The 12,193-nt window shown below is 46.3% G+C and overlaps 1 long non-coding RNA gene across 3 annotated transcripts; it reads right to left on the bottom strand.

The window, feature by feature from the left end:
- Window positions 1-7,180: 7,180 nt before the first annotated feature.
- LOC116501671 lies at window positions 7,181-12,193 on the bottom strand. Of its 3 annotated transcripts, XR_004254479.1 has the most exons (9): window positions 12,130-12,193; window positions 11,920-11,970; window positions 11,713-11,789; window positions 11,113-11,178; window positions 9,732-11,024; window positions 9,562-9,611; window positions 9,394-9,462; window positions 9,075-9,168; window positions 7,181-8,155 (listed from the first exon to the last, which is right to left on the bottom strand). It is a non-coding gene; the product is annotated as an uncharacterized LOC116501671 (long non-coding RNA). The 3 variants fall into 3 exon arrangements; XR_004254478.1 differs by lacking the exon at window positions 9,394-9,462; XR_004254480.1 differs by lacking the exons at window positions 9,394-9,462; window positions 11,713-11,789; window positions 11,920-11,970 and having other exon boundaries at window positions 12,130-12,169.

The following is a 12,193-nucleotide window of genomic DNA, read 5'->3' as shown; positions in this document are numbered from 1 at the left end:
CCCTAACGGATCTAACCCTAACCCTAATACCCTAACCCTAACCCTCTAACCCTAACAGACCCTAACCCTAACCCTAGACCCTAAACCCAACCCTCACCCTAACCCCTAAACCCTAACCCTAATTCTGACCCTGATCCTGACCCCTAACCCTAACCCCTAACCCTAATGGCTGCCTGCGCCCACCCTAACCCTAACCCTCTAACCCTAAGACACTAACCCCTAACCCTAACCCCAACCCCCCTAACCCTAACCCCTAACCCAACCCTAACCCTAACAGACCCTAACCCCAACCCCTAACCCCAACCCTAACCAGAACCCTAAACCCTAACCCAAACCCTGACCCTGATGACCCTAACCCTAACGGATCTAACCCTAACCCTCTAACCCTCACCCTAACCCAACCTCTAACCCTAACCCTAACCACTAACACTAACCCTAACCCTAGTTCCCGAGAACTACATTTCCCGGTATGCTCTGGGCACCCAACATGGCCTCCCGGAAGTCCAGAGTCCGAGAACTTCATTTCCCGGTGTGCTCTGGGCACCCAACATGGCCTCCCGGAAGTCCAGAGTCCGAGAACTTCATTTCCCGGTGTGCTCTGGGCACCCAACATGGCCTCCCGGAAGTCCAGAGTCCGAGAACTTCATTTCCCGGTATGCTCTGGGCACCCAACATGGCCTCCCGGAAGTCCAGAGTCCGAGAACTTCATTTCCCGGTATGCTCTGGGCACCCAACATGGCCTCCCGGAAGTCCAGAGTCCGAGAACTTCATTTCCCGGTATGCTCTGGGAACCAAACATGGCCTCCCGGACGTTCAGAGTCCAAAAACTACACCTCCCACCATGCTTTGGGCACTCAACATGGCCTCCCGGAAGTCCAGAGTCCGAGAACTACATCTCCCGGCATACTCTGGGTAAATAACATGGCCTCCCGGAAGCCCGGTGCCGGAAAACTACGCCTACCAGCATTCCCCAGGCAGCTGGCTTGATCAATCACAGGCCGAGTGTTCGAGAAATACATTTACCGGCACTCACTGTAACCCAAGCACTTACCGGCCTTTCAAAAAAGCCTCAAGCCGTAACACTAAAAAACTTTGAAACCCCTACAGGCATAACCCAAGCTATTTACCACACTAAACCCCTGAAGTACTATGCCTAAAAGCCCTAACCCAAACACTTAAGACGCTCAAAACCCAAACCCAAAACATTAGGATTCTCAAAGCCCTAAACAACAAAATTAGAACGCTTGAAGCCTTAACCCCAAAATTAAGATGCACAAAACCCAAAGCCAAAACAGTAGGATGCTCAAAACCGTAACTCTAAACATTAGGACGCTCAAAACACAAACCAAAACCCAAAACTTTAGGACGCTCTAAGCACAAACTGAAAACATGAAGACACACAAAACTTTAACCCAAAAATTAGGATGCTTAAAACCCAAAGCCCTAACACAAAACATTAGGATGCTCAACACCATAACCCAAAAAACTAGGATGCTCAAAACCCTAACCCTGGAGAACCTAACCTGAAAAAAAAAAAAAAAAAAAAAAAAAAAAAGAGGATCTTAACACACTAACCCTAAGTAACTGACCAAAAATAAAACCCTAGGACCCTAACCCTAAAAAACATAGCAACACTCCATCCCAAAAAAAAAAAAAAAAAAAAAAAAAAAAAAAAAAAAACCTCTAAAACACTAAAACACTAACCCTGAAACCATTAAAACCCTGTTAAAACTCCAACCCAGTTATACACCAGTTACCTCCCTTAAGGGATATAGAGGAGCTCTCTCAGATACGGCAGTACTACTTCTTGTGCATGCAGCCGGTGGTCGGTCTCATTCTCGTGCTGATGGTGTTGAAAGCTGGGGCAATGGTGGTACTGCTGGAGATACCACAGCCACCGGAGGTGGATTGTTAGGATATGGAGATGGTAGGTTATCCAACGGCTCCCGTTTATTATCTTTTCCTTTTTCCTGTTCTTGTTCTTCTTCAAATTTCTTATCTGCTTTTAGTGTAAATATTGAGGCTGGAAAAGGACATGAAGTCCTCCTGATCCATAATCCTGCATAATCACTTTCTTCCCAGCAAAAAGGTTCCCTCGAATTAACATGTGTATTTAAGGCCTGACAAATACAGTCTTCAAAGGATCCAAAAGCAGGCTGAAAGATATGTGGTGTTAAAGGCTCCTTTGGCCATTCTATCACACAATACTGGACCGTTTTTTATTTACTTTTTCCTTTTCTGGGGCCCCTCTCATTCCAATTTCTAACCGTTATTCCTAATGGACTTTCTGGTGGTATGTCTGGTAATTTGCTCCCTTTCTTCTGGTCCCTGGTCTTCGATTTTGTCTGACCCATCTAGGAATGTTACTGTGGCAATTCCCACAGCCCTTGGTTACCTTAATAAGAGTGTCTTAGGGAGGATTTAAGATCTATCACCCACCCACAAATCCTATAGGAATCCCTTCGTTCCTTCACTGGCCAAGTCCCTAGCAGGAGATTGGAACCGTGGTTAGAAGACCTCCACAATCGCTTCGGAACTGAATTCCGTCTCAGTCACACTCTTACACACACAGGCAACCGAAACCCACCCAACAGAACAGTATACGCTTTAAACGCTTATGACTCCATTGTCTTCATTCAGATCTTCACACGCAGAATTACGGGCAAAATATAGTGCTGCAGCCAGCAAGGGAACTGAAAAAAAATCAAAACCTTTGCTTACCTTTATTCAGGTTCAAGATGCCATTAGTCCCGACCTGACTCGAACAGCAGCCACCAAATGGTGGGGCGCCTCTCCTAGATAAAGTAAGAATTCAGGAACCAAAGCCCTCCCGGACAAGCCCCCAGTTGTCATACATGACTGGGTCCCAAATTGGATTGCAATTAAATTTTACAATTTATTAAATGAATAGAGGTAAACAAGCAGTTGTGCACAAACAGATATACTGTGACAGCTGCCCTTCAGCACGTGCCCAGAGGCAGACTGGATGTCTTTGCCTAAACAGTCCGGACAATGTATTAGTACACCCATGCACTGCCACGTTAGCTGTCATCACTAACTGCCAGGCAGGACAGCTCCAGACCAAACACATACACACACAGGCACGCCACAAACACTAAAACAAAACACACAACACAAGGCACAAGAAAAAGTGAGTCCCAGAGGGAAGCCCTATGGCAACAGCAAGTCAGAACAGGTGCTCTGCAGCAGACCCCAGGAGAGACTCAACAATCAGTCGCATCGCACCCGAAGGCTGCCGCACACTCTGAGAAACCAAACCTACCAGTCCTGAGCAGCTCCCCACCTCCTCCTGCCAACCACGCTCAGCACACACACTATTTGCCCCTAAAAAAAACAAAACCTTAGAACATACACACACGAAAAAAAAACATCTGAGATCCATAAATGCCAAAAAGACGTGCACGCACAGCAGCCCCTGCAGAGGTAATCACAGACTTACCCTTTGCAGAGGAAAGAGCAGACTCTGATAGAACCCTGCTCAGGCTCTTGGTAACGCTGCATCTAAACTGCCAAGCCACATGTAGCATGAAATGAAGCTGGTTTTAGTCCCCTGGAAAATTACACAAGTAGGTTTGTACATCTAGAGATTAAAATATAGCTCAAAAAACAGAAGCGTATCCCACCATCGCAAAGAACAGTGAGCCAGCAACCTCTACTAAATATCCCTCTGTTAAGTGAATTCCAAGGACTTATAAATCCAGAAATCCATAGACTCCAGCCTGCCTAGAGAACCCTGCAGCTGACTGAAGGAAAACAAAGCACTTACCCCAAAGAGCAGCCTAGGCAGAAGGAGCTCTCTGATGCCATGCCTGGGGCTCATATACCATTTGGCCCTGCCCAGCACCCAAACCCAATCACATTGTAAAGGGGAGGGACAAAGCACAAGGAAGTAGGAGCAGAGCAGGAGCAGCAGATTTTCATTTTCTTTTTTTTTTTTTTTTTTTTAAATCTGCTTTACCTGAACAACATGCAGAGGACAAGAGACCTGGGGTGTTTCTAGAAGCAACAATCCCCATGCTTTTGCTGCAGCTTTTAATATTAAAAGGACAACACAACCAGTCAAGTAACTGGAACTTTTTCAAATGGAATTACGTCAAACAGGTTCATCATCACTTGCAAAAACAGAGAACCAGCATTCACTAGCATGCCAGAGCTAATACCCACCTCCTGCACAACGCTCACTACTACTAATGCAACATATCATTGTGCAATACCTCTCTGTTCCTGGTTCCTTTAACTCACCTGCTCAGTAGCTCCAACTGAGAAATGTGCCCGGTCAGCACCACGCTGAAATGTGCCCGAACAGACTTATTCTTCAGTGATGAAGAAGGTGACCCTGCTCAGTCTCTTGGCAGTACTGCACTTATGTGGTCAAGAAACCGTACCCCACGGTTTCCCAAAAACAACGTACCTGGCAACCCCTCATAAACATACCTCAAATATGTGAATTCCATGCACATAAAGCCTAGAAGGCTTTATGGTCTAAAGACTCGACAGACAGCAAACACACAGGCAAAAGCTCCAGAAATATAACAAACCGCCCCTAACCCTGAGAAAGGCCACTGCTTATATGCCCAATGCTGCCATTTTCAGATACATGCTCACACAGGGAGCCTCCATGATACATTTCTCCTAAACCCTGCTCCATCACTTTGCCACCAAGGTTGTGACTTTGATAAGATTTGACATATAGGCAAAGACTCACAAAAAGCCCTGTAATTCTGCAAAAATCATAAGGGACCCAGAAACACAAAGCAAACACACAAAATAACATCGCCATACTATCCGTAAAACTGCTGTAATAACTACTCACCTGAGGAAGAGCTGCGTGCAATACAGGCACCTACTACTTAGATTGCTTTACTATGACAGATCCTACCAGTTGCCACCTCGAAAAGATATGCGTACCGGTTTCTACTTGAAAATGCATCAGTCCATAGACTCTGACCCACCTAAAGAACCCTGCAACTGACTGAAGGAAAAACAAAGCACTTACCCCAAAGAGCAGCCCAGGCAGAAGCAGCTCTCTGATGGCACACCTGCAACTCAGTTACTATTAGGTCCCACCTGGAACCTGAAGCCAATCACATGGGAAAGTGCAGGGGGAAAGCACAAAAAAAGCAGAAAGAAGAGGAACAGCAGCTGTGGTTTTATTACCTTATTTATATGGCTTAGCTCAACAGCATGCAGAGTGCAGACATGAGAACTGGGGTGTTTCTAGAAGCTACAATCTGTTGTCGACGGAAGGAAGACACAGACGCTCAATATGAGTGAACAGTGAACTTCAACTTTAATGGATAGCTCAGTCGCCTTTTATCTAGTTTGAACATAATCAACTCATACATATTGCAAAAACTAAGCTCAGGATTGGCTAACACTTTCCTATCTTGTCAGTTAGTTCCTCCCTCTTTTAGCTACCGTCCCGCCTTAGGGACTTTCCCAACCACACAAGGGCATCGTGTCCTTGGGCCTGATTGGTTCTCAACCAGCTGCGCACGTGCCCAGGCTCATATGAGTTGAGTACGGTACCTCCCCTAGCCCATGACCTCCTAACTGCTCAACATCCACGTGTCCTACCTCACTTAACCATTCCTCCACAATTCCCCCGTTTTTATTTTGTGCTACAAATACCTTCTCTGTGAGTTGCTCTAGTTTCTTAGTTAGGCAGTTAAAGGTTACATATGCAGCAATTATAATCAATATAATTATAAGTAGAAAGCAAAGTCCCTCTTTAACTAACAAAACCCATCCACCCATGTTCCCAAAAACAGATTTAAGCCAACCTTCAAACCAACTATCTTGTACTACAATTTTTTGTGTATGATCCCTTAACCATTTCAACTGGTCGTGAATTGACTGACCATGGTCGGAAAGATTAAAGCAACACATTCCTTCTACATCTTCACACCCATGTCCCTGAGCCAAGAACAAGAAATCAATAGCGGCCCTATTTTGCAGCACAGCGTGCCTTAGGCTTTCCGTGTCTTGCGACATTTCAGAAAGAACTTGTGTGGTTACATTTGACTGTTTAACAGCCCAACAAGCAAGCTTATTTATGCTAGCCAAAGCGTGTGCAGTTCCTACAGTCAGAAAAAGATCCATTAAGCAGAGTAATACGGGCAGAGTATGGTGCTAACATTTCACTCAGTTCCTTTGGATCCCCTATCGGGACCCCAAACAAGCATGTTCTGAAAGGGTACATAACATAACACAACTATACAACTTAACCCTAATAACACTACAATTACTGTAAGCACTTAATGGTAACACAATTAATAGTAAGTAACACAACTTAGTAGTAACACACTTAAACCTAATCACTTGATGGTGATCAAAGGCTGTTCTTGATAGTCGTCGAGGTGTCACAGCCCACGTCATTGTCAGAATGATTATCAGGAACCTCTTCCTGGTCGTCTTCGGCGTGTGCAGATTCTAAAGCTGCTTCAGTCCACTTTGCAGTGATCCACTGGGTACCTGTTTCTGGCACCACTTCAAAATCTCTATAACATTTTATAACATTTTTGCAAGTAACTCTTTAACCACATTTATCACAATACTACATGCAATGATGATTGACACCACAGTGAACAAAATCCTTAATCCCTCTTTGACTAATCCCAGTAACCATCTATGCATTGTTTCAAACAAATCAGTGAACCATTGATTGAAAGGATTGATACCATATTGACTCTTTCTCATGTGCTCTTTCAAGAAAGTAATGGATTTGTGAATTGACTCATTACAATCAAAAAGTTTTAAACAGTACGTTCCCTTAAGTTTCTCCAAGTGGCTACTTCGCACAATGACTCCATACTTGTGAAACATGATTTTGCTCGACCAGTACTAATTTCCTATGATTTCAGCCTGCACTATGGCAATAAATGCGCTCTCACTAACACAGTACACAGCACACTCACACACCCAGAGGCCTCTGGCACATCTCACTCTCAATCATACCACAACCTCAATCATACCACATGAATATAATTTAGAATGATAAGCAAACAAACAAGTATTGCCTCTCATTGTGTTCCTCGTGAAGTGACTTGCAACACTTTGTTTTAAAACCTTACCCTTACACAAATACTTTCAACACAAAATACCTGGACATTTAAGAATAACACATACAATTATTAACACTCCAGTTAGTATCCCTTTTTCATTGCAAGGTAAACCTCTTATAAAAAGAATGCCAGAGAGAAGCAGTACAGCCGCCGCTGCTTCCATGGTTACATCAGACAGGCTGCAGGGTCCTGATGTCCGTCCCTCTGCTCTGTGCCGACTCGCCACACGGTGAGGGTCAGCTGCCATTCGATTCCGCGGAACTCCGAGCGCAGCACTGCTCGTGGCGGTGACTGAGGGGGGGGGAGGCTCCCACTGCCCCGTAGCCCCCTGAGGCAGCGTTATCGTTCTCACTGAAGGCGGCAGTGGGCAATCCCCAGCTCCAACACTTCCCGGCAATCCCAGTCGCTCTGTAGCAGCAGTAGCGACTCTCTGCTCAGCCTGATGTATAACTAAGGCGTTAGTGACTGCTCTCCAAGGCTTCAATAATTTTTTAGCAGCCTTATTTTCATTAATAACTTCATCAAACAATTTGTCCCCAAATTTACGCCACTCTGTTTGTTGAAAAACTGTATCAGGATTGATAAAACAACCCTGCATTACTCCATATGCTAATAATCCTGGTAAATCCTTTTTGCAGTCTATATCTGAAGTGATCCACTTTTCTAAAAAGCATTCGAGCAAAGCATACGCCGCTTGTCTCTCCATACCTTTATATACGTTGGTTGCAGCCTTTGCAAAGACCTCGGCGGCGCTTCTCCGGCGGGACCCTTTATAGGCTCATCCCGGGTGCGGGGACTCCCTTCCACCTTCCGAGCTGTGGGTGCGGGGACTCCAAGTTTTCGTCCCTTTCACCTTTCAGACCTCGGCGACGCGTGACCGGCGGGATCCTCTCCCGGGTGCGGGGACTCCACGTCCCTTTCACCTTCCCGACGCGGGTGAGGGGATTCTTGTCCCTTCCACCTCCTGGGCTGCGTTGCAGGACCGGTTCCTCCCTTATTCCGTCCAACCGTGGCCCAGGATCACCGCCAGCAGTGTCCAAATCCCGTTCAGATCGGTCCCTGTTCGGGCGCTATTTGTTGTCGACAGAAGGAAGACACAGACGCTCAATATGAGTGAACAGTGAACTTCAACTTTAATGGATAGCTCAGTCGCCTTTTATCTAGTTCGAACATAATCAACTCATACATATTGCAAAAACTAAGCTCAGGATTGGCTAACACTTTCCTATCTTGTCAGTTAGTTCCTCCCTCTTTTAGCTACCGTCCCGCCTTAGGGACTTTCCCAACCACACAAGGGCATCGTGTCCTTGGGCCTGATTGGTTCTCAACCAGCTGCGCACGTGCCCAGGCTCATATGAGTTGAGTACGGTACCTCCCCTAGCCCATGACCTCCTAACTGCTCAACATCCACGTGTCCTACCTCACTTAACCATTCCTCCACAACAATCCCCATGCTTTTGCTACAGCTTTGAATATTAAAAGGACAAAATGACCAAGCAAGTAGCTGATTTTTTTTTTTTTTCATCTGGAATTAGCTCAAGCTTTTATTTACATAGAAAGAAAAGTCTAGGAGCAGAACTGATTACATGCCAAAAAAGAATTCAATTCCATTCCACTCACAGGAAAAATCACTTACTTAAGTAAGCTGAGAACCAAAAGGCTATGCTGATGTGTTAAAACACATTACAGGACACTGGGTCCAGGCCCTCCGCTGCACCCACTTAAAATCCATCCCTACACTCACCAAGGTGCAACCCCAACCAAAACACAGACACAGCATTTCAGCTTCAACACAGTTTTGGGAACTGGTAGAAAGGACACCTCATCCTCAGCAAGGTGTGCTCAGGCTACACAGGACAGGGCTTTGGGCACCTCTTTGCCTACCAAAGAAGACAGCCATCAGCACCTGCTATGTTCCGATTCTAAAGACTAACATCACAGCCCACATTGCCTGGGACACCTGATAAACAGAAGAGAAAGCAGCCATACCGTTTTCAAGCCGTCCCTGCATGTGTTGCTCCTTGATGATCTGCAACCTCTTCTCAAATCCTCAACTGCTTCTGTGGAGAGCCTGCCATGGCACCTGCAAAGCAAGATGGATACCCTTCGCAGTCACCTCGTGCTACTTGGCAGTTCTGCTCCAATCCAGCTCACAAACAGCCCGCCCTTCTCGTGCTGCTCTTTAGAGTGCAGCTTAGCCCCTCTGAGCCTGTGCGACTCACCTGTGAAACAAAAAGAAAAGCATAGGCCTAAGCAGCATCCAAAGCCACAGCACAGCTAGGACAGTTACTCTCATCTGCTCCCTTACCTCTGCTCCCTCACCTGCCCTCGAGGCAGATGCTTCCATCTGCTCTCTTAAGCCAGCTACAACACACCTCTGAAATATAAACAGGATTTTTACTGTATTTTGTGTAGTTAACTAACTGCAGTGACAACTGCACCCCTAAAGTGCCTGCTACATCTGTTCATCACTCACCTTGCCGAAAGCAGCTATGCTCAAGTCCCACGTTGTACACTGTGTTGCAGCTTTAACAAATGAAAACAGTCACAATATAATCATTCAGCGGCCTGCATTAGCACCCATCCCTCAACAACACAAAGGGACCCCATTTACAAATTATTGTTTCAAAACAGCAGCCCCATTACCTCAGCACCTCAGAAGTAGATCAAGCCTGTCACTGAGCTGCCTACCCAGTGCTGAACAGTTCCAGATGGAGCTCTTTCCTGTGACAGGTTCCAAAAGGTTTACACTCTACTGGGGATAGGAAAGAAATAAGAATAAACATTTCAAAACCCCATATCTGTAACCTTTCAAGATTCAACAGACCTCCTCAAGCACACCGTTCAAGCGCTTATGCGAGCAGCTGCTCACAAGCAGATATACTCTCCCACCTCCACATCTGCCAAACACCACAGAGATGACTGTGCCAGCTGCCCTTCAGTACGTGCCCAGAGGCAGACCGGATGTCTTCGCCAAAACAGTCCAGACAATGTATTAGTACACCCATGCACTGCCACATTAATCACTAACTGCCAGGCAGGACAGCTCCAGACCAAACACATACACACACAGCCACGCCACAAACACTACAAAACACACAACACAAGGCGCAAGAAAAAGAGACCCCCGGAGGGAAGCCCTATGGCAACAGCAAGTCAGAACAGGTGCTCTGCACCAGACCCTAGAGAAGACTCAAATGTCATGACACGCGACTGGAAGCAACTGCCAGAACTGGGATGATGGAGGCCTAAAAAGCCTGCCTTCAAGACAACAGACCAGAAGGATGGGGACTGAAAACCCCATAAGACGATGCTTAGGAATTCAATTCCCAAGCAAGAGCTCCTGATGCGGCCCAGATGACTTCTGCAAGAGTGAGGATGGAAACAGACGCGATCTCAAACCGAATATGATGCACGAGACCTGAAACAGACCTGCTCTTTAAGCAGTGACTGCAAGACAAGAAGTGCTCAGATCAGAGTCATGATGACAAAACAAGCACTGAGGCCCTTCAGCACCACTACCAAGTTGCCTGTCTAGTCAGTCCAGTGTCAAAAGCTAGGAGGATATCAAGACCCGAGAAGCACAGAACAGACGCTGCAGAAGCAACACTACAAGACAGACGAACAGAAGGAAACTGTCCTGCCTGGCACACGCACTCACGCTACAAAATAATCCCACTTCTTCTATTAGCCTGGTGACCCAGCCACAAGCAGCCTGAACGTGACCCAGCCTGAACCACCCTCACCGTGGAACCAAGTCTATTCAGCCAGCTGGCTCCATGCTGCTCTGGCTCCCAGCTCCCATTAGCCACCCCAGATATGCAAATACCAGGTGCCCCCCAACTTAGCTCTCAGGTTGCTGCATGGTAAAGTCCCTCCGCCTCAAGAAATGCACAGGCACCGATTGTCATCTTAGTCAATTGCCAGGCTCATCATCAGCTGCAAAAACAGAGTAACAGCATTCACTAGGACGCTGGCCCCATTGCTCACCTTCTCCACAATGCTGACTACTGCTAATGCAACATACGATTGTGCTCACGTGTTCCTCTCCGAGTCCAAGCTCCAACAGTGCAGCCAGTATCATCCACACCACCTGGGAAAACAAAGGGATTAAATGATCGTTGCGTTCACAAGTCACCCAATGGTGTTGTTTTTTTTTTTGTTCTTGTTATTGTTGTTTTGTGTGTGTGTTTCCTGTATTTTTTTTTTAAATCTGCTTTAGCTCAACAGCATGCAGAGTGCAAACAAGAGAACTGGGGAGTTTCTAGAAGCAACAATCCCCATGCTTTTGCTGCAGCTTTGAATATTAAAAAGACAATACGACCCAGCAAGTAACTGGAACTTTCTTACCTGGAATTAGCTCAAACTTTTATTTACGCAGAAAGAAAAATCTAGGAGCAAAACAGATTATACACCAACAAAATTGAGTCCATTCCATCCCCAGAAAAAAAATCACATACTCTCATCCCCTCCTGTACCTCAGCCGCTTGCCTGCCCCACATGGCAGATGTTTCCATCTGTTCTCTTTACCCACTTATAGCACCTCTAAAAGCCCAACTGGAATTTTACTCTATTGGATGTAGGAAAATAACTGCAGTGACAACCGCGCCCCAAAAACAACAGTTACCTCTGCTCATCATGCACCAGAGTCACTGCAGAGGCAGCTCGGGTCAAGACGTCCTGCACTGCGCACTGCGTTTCACCCTCAACAAAGGAGAAAGACAAGCAGAAGATAAACATTCAGCTGACAGCAGTAGCACCCATCCCTCAACAACAAAAGGGACCCCATCTTTAGTTTTATCCTTTCAAAACAGCAGGCCACTTGCCTCTGTACCTGCAAATTAGGTCCAAGCTTGAAAGGAGCGGCCAGCATCACCCACGCCACCTGGGAACACAAAGGACACAATGACCACTCTTCTTGCGAGCAACCACCTGCCACACTGCTCCTCTATCCCAAACAGCCTCACTTCGGACCCTCACAGGGAAACACCTGAGCGTCTTCCCTTCGCTTCGGATAAGGGATGACCAGGCTGACAACACTCACCTTCCCTCAGAGCTTTGTGACATGAGGATTTCCCTTCCCTGTCCACGACTGCTCAAAGCACCTG

The sequence above is a fragment of the Aythya fuligula genome, unplaced genomic scaffold, assembly GCF_009819795.1.
Source record: "Aythya fuligula isolate bAytFul2 unplaced genomic scaffold, bAytFul2.pri scaffold_63_arrow_ctg1, whole genome shotgun sequence".
Classification (NCBI taxonomy): domain Eukaryota; kingdom Metazoa; phylum Chordata; class Aves; order Anseriformes; family Anatidae; genus Aythya; species Aythya fuligula.
The sequence above is the reverse complement of the archived record's forward strand: the minus strand, read 5'-3'. Positions and strand labels throughout refer to the sequence as shown.